This window comes from Sturnira hondurensis, unplaced genomic scaffold (assembly GCF_014824575.4).
Source record: "Sturnira hondurensis isolate 20B ecotype Veracruz unplaced genomic scaffold, ASM1482457v3 Scaffold0015659, whole genome shotgun sequence".
NCBI classification, from domain to species: domain Eukaryota; kingdom Metazoa; phylum Chordata; class Mammalia; order Chiroptera; family Phyllostomidae; genus Sturnira; species Sturnira hondurensis.
The window spans coordinates 467,125-482,006 of record NW_028088290.1 but is presented as its reverse complement, the minus strand read 5'-3'; the positions used below and the strand labels follow the sequence as shown (position 1 = coordinate 482,006).

Genomic DNA, 14,882 nt, shown 5'->3' with positions numbered 1-14,882 from the left:
AAACTCTTGCCTCGTTTTGGGCCTGCTGAAACATATATAGGTCCGTCTGCTCTAAAACAGGATTTTCCAGGGGCAGCCCTTATCTGATCAAGGCAGAGATATAAAATCTCTAGTATTTCCACCTGATATGGGATAACTTGAAAAATTTTTGCTTAGTGTTCCCTGTCATGTCAGTCAAGGTTTTGGCAGGCAAACATCAAAATGTCAACTAATATACTATGATCATTGGTACTGGGAGTGTTCAAAAAAGCTGATGAGAAGATAAATCATTTTTGAAGTTATGTTTTGAAGTTGGATCATTCTCTACCTGTCTGACAGTAAGTTTCCCAATGCTGAATGTAGACAGAGCACAGACAAACATGCTATTAGGCAGTGGTTCTTTCAATGTAGTGAATTAGGAGGGTTACTGGAGAAAGGAAATACACTAGTTAATCCTATGCATTAGGTCTTTAAAGTGTTCATAGAAAATAGTAGCTATAAAGATAAATGCTTGCCTGGCTATTTCCAAACACTGCTGGTGTTCCACAGAATGGTAATGAAATGCTGAGGGACATATTAGACAATTGAAAGCCAGATGTAAAATCCTTTTCTGCAGTGAAAGGTGAAAAAAAGACAAAGACTGGTTCTCAGTCAGACTGGCTTAAAGATGCTTCCAAAAGTCATATCATGATGACTACTCAAGGAGAACCCCAAGTTCATTTTAAACTCGTATTAATTGGTGATGGTAGGACTAGAAAAACTATACTCATGAAACATCATCTATCTGCTGGATTTAAGAAGTATGTAGCTACTTGGGTGTTGAGGTCCATCCCCTCCTGTTCCACACCAACAGACGGCCTCTTCATTTCGTGTGTTGCGATACAGCAGTCCAGGAGAAGTTCAGCGGACTGAGAGACAGCTATTACGTCCAAGCCAGTGTGCCATCATAGTGTTTGATGTAACTTCCAGAGTTACTTACAAGAATATGTCTAACGGGCATAGAAATCTGGTACGAGTGTGTGAAACATCTTCATCGTGTGGTATGGAAATAAACTGGATATCCCAGGATCAAGGAAGAAACGTAAAGGCAAAATCAGTTGTCTTTCACTGAAAGAAAAGTAGTAGCATATCTGTTAAAAGTAACTACCACTTTGAAAAGACCTTCCTCTGGCTTTCTGGAAAACTAATTGGAGACCCTAACTGGGAAACTGTCACCATGCCTACTCCTACCCCACCGGAAGTTGTCATGCACCAGCTTTGACAACACAGTGTGAGCAGGATCTAGAAGTTGCCCAGACCACCACTCTCCTGGATGTGAGAAAGGGAAGCTGGAGCCCAGTGTCAGAAGTCTGGTTTTATAAGCCAAGGTCTGTGATGTCAGTGTTGCAGCATGTTTGTCATTTTATTATACAGCTCAGCAGAACCTCCACTTGATCTTTTTGATGCTGAAAGAGAGGAATTGGCTTTGGAATGAATTGGCATATTTAGCTATTTTGGAATTCAGCTGTTTCCTTACTGCATTTCAAATACAAGACTGCCACAGTGATAGCACAGCATTCAATGATGAAAACTTGTTACTATCATTCTCATTCCTTTTCATTTAGAATTAGAATAAAGTTGTATTTTTAAAAAAGAAAGAAAGAAAAAAGAAAAAGCTGAGGACCAAGTCAAAATAAACAGAGTCCAAATTCAAAGAAGGTTGAATGCTCACAAAGGAAGGTTTATTCTATTATACCATGACCATCCTTCCTTGGGGCTTTGACACATTGGATGGAGACACTGGGGTGCATACCATGAAAATTTCTGTCTTCTCAAAATCCTTCAGAGCCTATAAATGTAGCACCCCCATCAAGAACCAGCCTGCCCCATTCCCAACCTCTTGTTTGAAAGATAACTCAGAGGCTTTTTCCTGACTGTTATAAGGTGCACCCCCCAATATCTGCTCCCACCAACCACCATGGCCTCTACTTCTACAACGAGGGGTAAGTTATAGCATAAGCTAAGTAGTATTATACTCAAAAAGAGTTGCAAGAAATAAATTTTTTATACTAATAGGTACTGGGAAAGTATGAGTGAGACCATATTCTAATGATGCTTAATCAAGAGACAAAAAAATAAAATAGAAGAACAAACTTATTGACTTTAAAATGCTTTCCTGTGATTTAGTATTTATCACTGAGGAAAAGATTACAAGAGATGAGGCAAACTCGTTATTAACATGTTTCCTAGAAAAAATTACCTATACTGAATGAAGTTAAAAGGCCAGAATTGCCATAGCAGAAATGGGAAAAATAAACTAAAATGCTCATGAAGTGGGAATCCAGGAATAGACATAACATACATGGCCAGATGGTCTACGGAGGCCCAGACAACATACCACTTGCAAGGGCTATGAAGAGTGGTCTGTTGGGAAAGGCATCAACAAAATGAGAACCAACTGTATGGGAAAACATATTTGCCAATGATACCTCAGACAAAAGTTTAATCTCCAAAATATACAGAGAGCTTACACAACTCCACTCTAAGAAGACAAGCAACCCAATTAAAAAATGGGCAAAGGACTTGAATAGACACTTCTCCAAGGAGGACATACAGAGGATCTAGAGATACATTAAAAGAGGCTCACTATCGCTAGCTATCAGAGAGATGCAAATTAAAACCACAATGAGTGGTTACTGGTGTAACCACTTTACACCAGTCAGAATGCCCATCATAAACAATGCAACAAACAACAAAAGTTGGAGAGGTTGTGGGGAAAAGGAAACCCTAGTTCACTGTTGGTGGAGTTGCAGACTGGTACAACCACTATGGAAAACAGTATGGAATTTTCTAAGAAAATAAAAATGAACCTGCCTTTTGACCCAGCAATTCCACTGTTAGGAGTATATCCTAAGAACCTTAAAACACCAATCCAAAAGAACCTATCCACCCCAATGTTCATAGCAGCACAATTTACAATAGCCAAGAGTTGGAAGCAACTTAGGTGCCCATCAGTAAATGAATGGATCCAAAAACTATGGTACATTTACACAATGGCATTCTATGCAGCAGAAAGAAAGAAGGAGCTACTACCCTTTGCAACATCATGGATGGAACTGGAAAGCATTATGCTGAGTGAAATAAGCCAGACAGTGAAAGACAAATACCATATGATCTCACCTTTAACAGGAAACTAAACAACAAAATATACAAGCAAGCAAAATATAACCAAAGACATTGAAATAGAGAACTGGCAGACAGTGACCAGAGGGGAGAGGGGAGGGAATTTCAGGGGAAAAGGGAAAGGATTCACAGGAACAAGTATAAAGGACACATGGACAATAACTAAGGTCGGGGATGAAAATGGGAGGGAGGTGGGGAGCACTTGTGGGGTGGGCTGGGATGAGAGTAAAAGACAGAAAACTGTGCTTGAACAATAATTAAATAAAAATAAAAAACAACAACAAAAATATTACTCTGTAATCCATGGCTATCAGTAAAAGAAAGTATTATAAGATGTGGCTTACTAAAAATCATAGGAATGCCAGGATTCCGCTCCCCCCCCCCCCCCGCCAAATAGAGAACAGGCAGTTGAGTTAATTACTAACTAGTATAATTCAATATTATATTATCTATCAAGTCAAAGTGGAAGTCATCAGGTCTGACTTACGAAGAGTTTTGAATATGTCATCCTTACGGGCAAAACAGATAAGCAGTCAGTAAGGATACTATTTAGCTTCTACCAGCAAAGGAAATCACAGATGGATGTCCAGGAAACTGAGGGAAGTTGCCTCGGTGAAAAGCCATCATGCCTTGCACAGTTCCCCATCTTAACCTGTTTTATGACCTGAAATCCAGTGATTGCAGAAGAGACCAAGTCTTCAAGACAAAGGGCTCTGTGCACAGCAATAATATTCTGAAATTCCCTAAGTTCTTCATGTAAGGAATCTACTGACAGTTATTTAGGCTAAGCAATAGATTAAGAAAAGGGTATTAAAATTTTTGAGAACTATTGGGCACCCATATGAATTGATATGAATTACTGGAGAGCCACATGTCATCAAGAGACCATGATCAGAGTTGGGTTATATGGGGGCCAGGTAATATATATATATATATATATATATATATATATATATATATTGTCTTGGCAAAGTTCTAGCTTATAGTGGATCATGTCATTTTGTAAATTCATGCAGTGGTCATTCTTTTGTTTCCTAATGTGTAATTGAAATACTTGGCAGGTAGTGCAACCGACACTATGACTGTTCAGCCTTTGTATAAGAGCTATCTTACTGGGGAACCAAGAAGAAGCCTTTGAAACTACTTCCATCCCCCAGACAAGATATTCACTACAAAACAATATTGCATTCCAAGTGGATACAATATTGGAATTAGTATCTGCCTTATGGTAAATTTGTCCTCTTTTTAAAATAAGTATACTCTTCTTTTCCCTTTGTTCCAGGATCTCAAAGTAACTCCCATAGTGTATTTTAACATACTCCTTAACAATCGTTGTAAGTTGGTCTTACCACTCTTTATACTAGAGCTAGAGCAATCACTCTAACATGAATCTAACCAGATAATTTCTCTTTTTCAAAATCTACGAATGGTGTACTTCTGGACTAGGTCAAAACCTTGGGTGAGGGTGGTAGTAAAGGGAGTCAAATATATGGTGACAAAATATTTTACTCTGGGTGGTGGACACACAATACAATATATAGGTAGTATTTCACAGAATTATAAAATTGAAACCTATAAAATTTTGTTAACTAATGTCACTTCAATCAATTTCATTTAAAAGACTGTATAGATATACTCCAATGCATGTATTTATGAAGCCTCTCCATAAACTTCTTGTACTGTGATGGTTCCCTCTTTCATATCTTTATAAACCATGTTGCACTGTCTATTTCCTTAAGCTGTCCTCTGCACACTAAGCTATGCTCAGAAGTAATTGGTTATGTGTTATTTATTTTTTCCCAGTGCCTTATTTACTGACTAATACATATGAGGTGTTCAATACATGTAAGACTGAATCAATATTTCTTAAAGTACCCAGCCCACATTATTGTTAAGAATCCACAATGGCTAGTTAATTGTTAGCTGAGTGTTGCCAGGAGGCAAAGTGGAAGGAGCTACCAGAGCAATATTTTCTTTATGGATGTAGAATGGGCTTATTGTCTTTTGCAGAATTTATTGGCTTTTATAATTAATTATTAGCCTAGGATAACATTAAAATTAGTTATCCCCAAGAGCATAAAGAATGCCAGCAAATGATGTCAGAGATAATTTGAGCACAAACCACAATAATACCACAGTAAATAATTCATATGCATATACTGGAGAGTTGGTTATCATGGTGATGCTGGTCAGTAATAAAAAGGCATCTTGAGTTCCTCTGCTCTTCTGTGCCAATGACAGGTACCCGTAAATTCTTGCCAAGTCAGTATTCAGAAAAAAAAATATCCCTAGTCTAATTTCTAAGCACAGAGATGGGAAAAATAACTACCCCTGCACCACACAGTAAGACATTCATGTCAGGTAGATTTGCAACAACCATTGAGCTTCATTCACAAGTTTCCAGAAGAGTCATATGTTAGAAATGGAAGAATTTTTAATATTCTCATTTGACCCTGTCATTTTGGAGTTCAGTAAAATTAATCTATAGATGTCTGGCAACTCTACACAATCAGGACATCCTGACCCCTCCAGAATTTTCTTCTCATGGAATGATCCTGCTTTAAATGGTGTTGCCTTTAAAAGGTCTCCATAGGGCCTGACAGGAAGCCACAATGATGTGAAAGTTGATTATAGGGGTAAACTCCACTAAGTAGCCCAGTTCAAGTATGTTTGTGATCTTCATTCAGCCAAGTTTTGTGTAAAGTTGGACATTATAAATTGTTCTTTGAAACATTTTCTTCTTTAATTCTGAAAGGTTTTTCTTTTCCTCCTAAAAGAAGAATCAGATCCCAATTTAAAAAAACTTTTGTTAAAAATTGCAATCTACAGAGTTTCAGGGAAAGAGAATCCATTCTTTTAGTATGTTTCTGTGGCTAAAGTTTAGGGAGCAATGATGACAACTCCACTCTCAAAGAATACTGAGAAATTAATTCAACAACATGTTATTTATTTGTTTGTTTGTTTGTTTTAATTATGGTTCAAGTGTAGTTTTCTGTCTTTTTCTCCCATCCCAGAGCACCCACCTATCCCTCCTCCCTCACATTTCCAATCCCCCTAGGTTTTGTCCATGTATCTTTTATGTTGGTTCCTATAAACCTTTCCCCTTTCCCCTGAAATTCCCTCCCCTCTTCCCTCTGGTCCCTGTCAGCCTGTTCTGTATTTCAGTGTCTTTGGTTATATTTTGCTTGTTTGATAGTTTTGTGGTTTAGGTTCCTGTTAAAGGTGAGATCATATGGTATTTTTCTTTCAACAACATGTTTTAATATAGAGAAAGCAAAATAAGTTCAACTAGAATTATAAAAATAATATTATTAAAAATTCAGTAGTGAAAACTGGTATCTTGTCAATGAATATTTAATGACCCACTGTATCCTCAGAAATATTTTTAATCAATTAATCTAAAATGGTATTTTAGTTTTAATAATATTCAATTTGTTTATAATTAATGTAAATATGTAAATAAATTATATTAAAGTATTTATAAAATAATAATTTTATCTATGAGTAAACACTTTGATAATTATAATCCTAAACTGTGAACCTTAAAATTTGTCCCTCATGGCATCTGTTGCCTCATAGCATTCTGCAGGCAGTGCTGATCCTCCTTTGAGATACAGCAGCTGCCATCAACTACTCTCTTCATATAACCATGACAGCAAAATTCCAATACTGTACCGATTTATTAAAATTTTCCTCTCTTCTATCTGAAAGTGTGTTCAGATCAGTGAGTTAAGATTCTAGATTCACTTCTAGAGGGACTCTAAAATTCCAACAGCTAGAGAACCCAGAAATAAACCCAAATCTCTACAGTCAATTAATATCCGATAAAGGGGGCAGTAACATAAAATGGGGTAAAGATAGCCTCTTCAACAAGTGGTGTTGGGAGAACTGGACAGCTACATGCAAAAAAATGAAACTCAAACACCAACTTACACCATACACCAAAATAAATTCAAGGTGGATAAAAGACTTAAATATAAGCCGTGACACCATTAAAGTCCTAGAGGAGAACATTGGCAGGAAAATATCAGGTATTTCACTCGGCAACATTTTTACTGATATGTCCCCTAGAGCAAGGAATATAAAGGAAAGAATAAACAAACGGGATCTCATCAAAATAAAAAGCTTCTGCACAGCTAAAGAAAACAACATTAAAATAAAAAGACAACCAACTGTACGGGGAAACATATTTGCCAATGATACCTCAGACAAAGGTTTAATCTCCAAAATATACAAAGAACTCACACGACTTCACTCTAAGAAGACAACTAACCCAATTAAAAAATGGGGAAAGGACTTGAACAGACACTTCTGCAAGGAGGACATACAGAGGATCCAGAGACACATGAAAAGATGCTCAATATCACTAGCTATCAGAGAGATGCAAATTAAAACTACAATGAGATACCACTTTACACCGGTGAGAATGGCTATCATAAACAAAGCAATAAACAACAAATGTTGGAGAGGGTGTGGGGAAAAGGGGACTCTGGTCCACTGTTGGTGGGATTGCAGACTGGTACAACCATTATGGAAAACAGTATGGAATTTTCTCAGAAAACTAAAATTGGACTTGCCTTTTGACCCAGCAATTCCACTGCTGGGATTGTATCCTAAGAACCCTAAAACACCAATCCCAAAGAACCTATGCACCCCAATGTTCATAGCAGCACAATTTACAATAGCCAAGAGTTGGAAGCAACCTAGGTGCCCGTCAGTAAATGAATGGATCAAAAAACTATGGTACATATACACAATGGAATTTTATGCTGCAGAAAGAAAGAAGGAGCTCCTACCTTTTGCAACAACATGGATGGAACTGGAAAGCATTATGCTGAGTGAAATAAGCCAGGTGTTGAAGGACAAATACCATATGATCTCACCTTTAACAGGAAGCTAAACAACAAAACAAACAAGCAAGCAAAATATAACCAAAGACACTGAAATAGAGAACAGGCTGACAGTGACCAGAGGGGAGAGGGGAGGGAATTTCAGGGGAAATAAGGGAGGGATTTAGAGGAACCTATATAAAGGATACATGGACAACAACTGAGAAGGGTGGAAATAGGAGGGAGGGGGGAGCATGGGGGGTGGGATGGGATGGGAGTAATAGACAGAAAACTGTACTTGAAAAACAATTAAATAAAAAATTGGAGAAAAAAATTCCAACAGCTAGAGACTATTTTAGGGGTCATCTACTCGATGCTCTTCAATTTTGTATTTTTCAATGTTTGCCTTTAAAAATATGGACTAGTTTTTACATACTTTGGTGAACTACCTTTGCTTGCCCTACAAACATCTTAAGACTCATCTTCAAACAGTTTAACTGAGAAGCAACACAGCCAATTAGAGTTCATGAGATTTCTTGTGAAAAAAATATGTAAAAAGGAGTTCTCAAATCTTTATGTAAAATACCTATGCCCTCAAAACTTTTGACTTTCTACCCCTTTCCAACAAAAGGTAGCAAATTTACTGCCCAGAGAACCTGAAGATACAAAATGCAGCTGAATGCAGGAAAGAAGTACATAGAAGGCTATAGGTAAGAATGGAAGAGAAGAAAAATAGAAAAAAATTAAGATCAGATACAAAACTAACAAGCCACTGCACCAGCTTTGGAGTCCCTACTTTGAGATTTCTTGTATATTAAAAATTGTTAAGCATCTTTAATGCTTAATCTACTATTTTCTTTCACTTCAGAACTTCCTGAAACACTGTTTATTGGTTTCGTACTATCCTACTTAGGTAAATAAAGGATTGGTATCTTGTGAGATTACAATACAAAAATTCCCTCTGCTCTGCCTACTCTGCCTCTCTTACCCCCACCACAAATCCTGGCAACCACTGATCTTTTTACTATATTCACAGTTTTGTCTTTTTCAGAATATCATGTACTATAGTTGCAATCATACAGTATATATAGCTTTCTCATATTAGCTTCTCTCACTTACCAATACATATTTTAGTTTACTTCATGTCTTTTCATGGTGTAATATAGCTCATTTCTTTTTGGTGTTGAATAATATCCCACTGTCTGGAGGCTTTACCTCCAATGAAAGAAACTACAAAATGACCTTGCAAAATACATGGATACAAGAAAGAAAATTGGGATCATTAACTTGGCATATATTTTAACCCAGCACAACCAATTTATCCTCTCACACTCATTGCTTTGCTTTTCTAACAGGAATAACTGACATAGAATAAACTGTTTAGAAAGAATATAATTGTATATCTTTAGACATACTATACGGTCATGAAACCATCACCACAGTTAAGATACTGAATATATCCTTCACCTTCAAAAGTTTCCCTTTGACCCTTATAACCCTCACTTTCTACACACCCCATCACACACAACAGTTTCCAGGTAACAACTGACCCACTTGCTATCATTGTGGATTTGTTCGTTATTTTCTAGAGTTTTATATAAATGTAGTCATATATATGTATTTATATTTCTCTTGCTTATTTCACTCAACATGATTATTTTGGGATTCGTGTATGTTATTTGTGTATCATTGGTTTGTTCTTTTTAGGCTGAGCAGTAGTTCATTTTGTTACCTCTTGTTCATTCAGCCATTTACCTATTGATTAATATTGGGGTTATTTTCAGGTTTTATATACAACATAACATTGCTCTGAACAACCTTTTCTATAGATATATTCTTTCATTTACCTGTGAAAATACTTGTGAGTGGTGAATGGCTCCACATCCTTCACAAGACAAAGGTAAGCTGAGTTAGTTTTAAGGGACAACATTCTAATTGTTGTAGTGATATTTCACTACAGTCCATATTTCCATAATAATCAATAACTTGGGCATCTTTTCCACTGATTATGTTCCCCTGCAACATAACAGAAATTTAATTCTCACAGTTCTGGTGGCTGGGAAGTCCAAGATTAAGGTGCTGGCAGGGTAGGCTTCATTCTCAGGCTATTTCTCTTGTAGGCAGTTGCCATAGGAGATGTGAGCTCACATGAACTCTTTGTACTCATTAAATGAAGAAAGCTCATCCATATATGTTTTGTGACAAGTCTGTTCAAAATTTTGGGGGGAAGGGGAAAAAGGAAAGTCAGAAAACTGTACTTGAACAGCAGTATAAAAATGTTTACTTTAAAAATTTTGGCCAATATGTAGTGTACTTTTTCTTCTTATTTTGAAAATTTTATGTTTAGATATAAATATTTTGCCAACTATCTAAAATGCAGATATTTCTCACTCTGTGACTTTTATTTTATTGTTTTAACAGTGTGTTTCAATCAGCAAATGTACTTAATTTTGATTAAATAAGTTTTATATTGTTTTCCTTGTGTATATATGTGCTTTTAGTTTTTTTTATATAAGAGATTCTTCCTAGTGCAAGATAACAATGACTGTCTCCTGTTTTCTTTCAGGAATTTTAATTGTTTAAATATTACACTTTAGGTCACTGGTTCATTTTGAGTTAATTTTTGTATATGGTATGAGGTATGGATTAAACTTCATTATTTTTTGCTTGCAGATATCCAATCATTCCAGGATCATTTTTTTTAAAAAAGACTATTTTTTCTCCACTGAATTGTCTTTGCACTGTTGTTGAAAATCAATTTCTGGATTCTTTAATATGTTCCACTGATCTATCTGTCTATCTTGATGCCAATATTATATCATATTGATAACTATAGCTTTTATAATCTGTATTGTAGTCAGATTGTATAATCACTCAACTATGTTCTTTTTCAAATTATTTGAACTTTTGTAAAACCCTACTATTTCCATAAGAAAAGTTAGAGTTATATTTTCAAGTTCCATAGAACAGCCTGCTGAGTTTTGACTGAAATTGGATTGACTATGATTCAATTTATAAAGAATTAATATCTTAACAGTATTGAGTTTTCTGATCTTTGAACATGGATGGACTGTTTCACCATTTATTTTACCCTTCATTAATTTCTATCATGAATACGTTATTGTTCTCAGTATCAGGGTCTATGCATCTTTTATCATTTATCCATAAGTACTTTATTGCTAATATATGGAAATGCAATTAATTGATTATATATTGATCTTGCATCTTAGAAATTTTCTAAACTTACTTATTAGTTCTAATAGCTATTTTTAGTAGATAGCAGTGGATTTTCTACATAGATGATTATGTTGACTCCAAAGAAAGTTTGACTTCTTTCTTTCCACTTTGAATGTGGTTTACTTATTTATTTTTTTACTTGTATGCCTTGAGTAGGACCCCCACTACAATGTTGAATAAAATTAGTGATATTATCTTGTTTCCGATCTTAGAATAAAAGTAAATAATTTTTAACACCAAGAAGATTTTTATAGATGCTATTTTTATTAATTTCTTATTTTTTCTCATATACTGAAAGTGTATTTTAATCAGTAATGGATATTGTATTTAATCAAACACTTTACTGTGTTTATTGAAATTGTGATATGGTTTTTCTTCTTTTTTATCTTTTAATATGGTAAACTATTTTTTAAATAATTTTTTAAAGATTTTTATTTTTTATCTTTAGAGGGGAAGGGAAGGAAAGAGGGAGAGAAATATCAATGTATGGTTGCCTCTCACACATCCCCTGCCAGGAACTGGCCTGCAACCCAGGCATATGCCCTGACTGAGAATCAAACCTCGATCCTTTGGTTTGCAGATCCACACTCAATCCACTGAGCTACACCAGCCAGGGAAATGTGGTAAACTATTAATAAATTTTCAAATGACAAGTCAGCCTTGCATTTTCTAAGATAGTCTCTGATGTGGACCCTGGCCCGTGGGGTCTGTGTGTTGTGGATGTGATGAACAAATTCACAAGGACTACACAAGTCCTGTGGAGAAAAAGGGAAGGCATGACTGCTCTGAGTGAGAGAGGGCCCCGACCCCTGCCTAGACAGGCTTTTATTTCTTTTCTCAGCACATTACATGGAGAATGGTCCTCATTTACTATGCACAGGTTCACTTTAGGTGGTTACCTTTCACAGATAACAAAGGATAGGTAGTTGCTAATTACTACAAAGAAAAAGGATATTTGCAAATGTGCAGAAAAAAGTGGTTGAACTGGTTCCACTCCATTCTTGGGAGATTTAGCATAGAGTTTAGGAGGTTACTTTAAAGATATGCAGTAAACATTTGCTGCCTCAGTTCAGGGTGAGGGAGTTTTAGCAAAGCAAGCCTCATAGCAGCCTAGGTACATTCCTTAGGGGAGGGAGTGCAGGCCCGATTCCCCATGGGAAAACTGATCTGTGGGTTTGGTTCCTGTGTTCCAACTCATTCCCCATTGGTTTTTGGAATCAGGGGCTGGGCTATATTAACCATGCTGCACAGAATGGTTCCCAGTAAATCTCTACTTGATAATCATGCATTGTTCTTTTTATATCATTAGATTCCATTTATTTATTATATTTATGTTCATGAGAAATACAAGTCTCTAGTTTTCTTGTAAAGCCTTTTCTGGTTTTGTTAAAGATAATGCTGTCATCACTGAGTGATTAGGAAAGTACTTCTTCCTCTTCAATTTTTGGAAGTTTATATAGAACCGGCAATATTTCTATCAATTATGACAGCTGGGTATTAAAATCTCCAACTATAATTGCAGGTCTAGCCATCTCTCCTTGCAGTTCTATTTTTGCGTCATGTATTTGGAAACTTTGTTATGATATGCAAATATAATTAGAATTGTTAGATCCTCTCAACAAATGAACTCTTCTGGCTGGTGGGAATGGACAATACTGCACACAGGCTCTGTATGAACTACTAATTCTTCTAGGATTTTGTTAGTTTGCTTTTCCCCCCTCAGCTTCAAGAATGTTTTTCACAATTGTACAGATCAGTAGTCTACTGACAATTTGAGCCATACCTTCTGCATATCACAGAGATTTCTTTTCTTACAACTTGTTACCATCTTGTAATTGTTTTGTGACCCCTAGCTATTTTGGCCTCTGACCTCTGAAAGGTCTCCTCAATTTAGCCAGAATGTTACACTCTGGCTGTGTTTCTTCTGGTTCACCTAGGTTAGAAAGTATGGTTTTCAACTCAAAACAAGCCATGCTAATTTGTACTAAGACCTGAAATCTCATTTGGAATTATTTTTGTACTCTTTATTTAAGAAAAATAAATTGCAATTCTATAACCTAAAATTATAGAAAAATATAATAATAAACAATATAGGAACTATGAATGTTAGAGTTGTCTCACTTTTTTCCCATTGCTCTCTTTTGACCTGCCCCCTCCACTCCCACAATCAGTCCACCGCCACATTGTCTGCGCCCATGAGTTCTCTATTCCTGTTCCTTGCCCCTTCCCCTTCTTTTCCCCATTATCACCCTCCCCTTCCCCTCTGGTTACTGTCAGTTTGTTCTTTATTTCCAAGTCTGGCTCTATTTTGCTCACTTGTTTGCTTTATTGATTATGTTCCACTTATAGGTGAGCTCATATGGTATTTGTCTTTCACTGCCTGGCTTATTTCACTTAGCATAATACTCTCCAGTTCCATCCCTGATGTCACAAAGGGTAGGAGCTCCTTCTTTTTTCCTGCTGTATAGTATTTCATTGTTTAACTCTAAGCCATTTTAAAACCTAAAACAACTCACCATGTTGTTCAGAGAAACAGATATAAGTAATCATTTTGTGGAAGATTGTTATAGATATATATGCTTTAAATACAATAGAGCTAAAGTACATATTGTCATTATTGCTTTCAAAACGTTTGGTGGATCAGTTTAGTTCAGATAATCCCTCCAAATATCTGGCTCCTCATGTAAGCTCATGACAGAAATGTTCAAATGTTCTGATACCTCCTATTATTTCTCTTTTCTCATCACTTCTTGTTTTCTCATTTTCTTTTTTTAATATATTTTATTGATTATGCCCTTATGGTTGTCCCATTCCCCCCTTCATTCCCCTCCACCATACATGCCCCTCCCTCACCATTCCTCTCTTTCATTTATGTTCATGTGTCACAAGTTCTTTAGATTCTATATTTCCCATACTATTCTTGCCCTGCCCCCTGTCTATTTTCTACCTACCGTCTATGCTACTTATTCTCTGTACCCACCTTCTCTTCCTCCCACTCCCCTGTTGCTAACAAGTGAAGGCTAAACTAATTGAAATGAAGGGAAATGCACAAGAAACCAATAGTGATGGAAAGGAAGCTGGGACTCAAATCAAGGGAGTGGATCAGAAGGAAGAAAAAATAACAAAACAGAAAAGAATAAAGAAACAAGAATTTTAAAAATGAGGAGAGGATTAGGAACCTCCAGGACATCTTTAAACGTTCCAACATCCGAATTATAGGGGTTCCAGAATGGAAAGGAGAAGAGGAAGAGCAAGTAGAAAACTTATTTGAACAAATAATAAAGGAGAACTTTCCCAATCTGGCAAAGGAAATAGACTTCCAGGAAGTCCAGGAAGCTCAGAGAGTCCCAAAGAACTTGGACCCAAGAAGGAACACACCAAGGCACATCATAATTGCATTAGCCAAGATTAAAGTGAAGGAGAGAGCCCTAGAAGCAGCAAGAGATAAGGGGACAGTCACCTACAAAGAAGTTCCCATCATTTTCTATTAAAATGTGCCCCTAGTTCACTCTTTCCAACATCTATTAGGTCTTCAATTGGGACTGAACATGTGAAGGTCAGATTTCTGGGCTGAAGTATTCTCTTTGTAGACTTTTCAATTAGAATTTCACAATATTCTGGCTTTACTGGGCCAGTAAAATTTCCTATTGTTTCCACTCTTAATGTATCTCCACT

General features: G+C 36.3%; 1 pseudogene; it reads left to right on the top strand.

Moving 5' to 3' along the window:
• Window positions 1-669: 669 nt before the first annotated feature.
• On the top strand, window positions 670-1,413 carry LOC119000394 (GTP-binding nuclear protein Ran-like; annotated as a pseudogene).
• The last annotated feature ends 13,469 nt before the right edge of the window (window positions 1,414-14,882 follow it).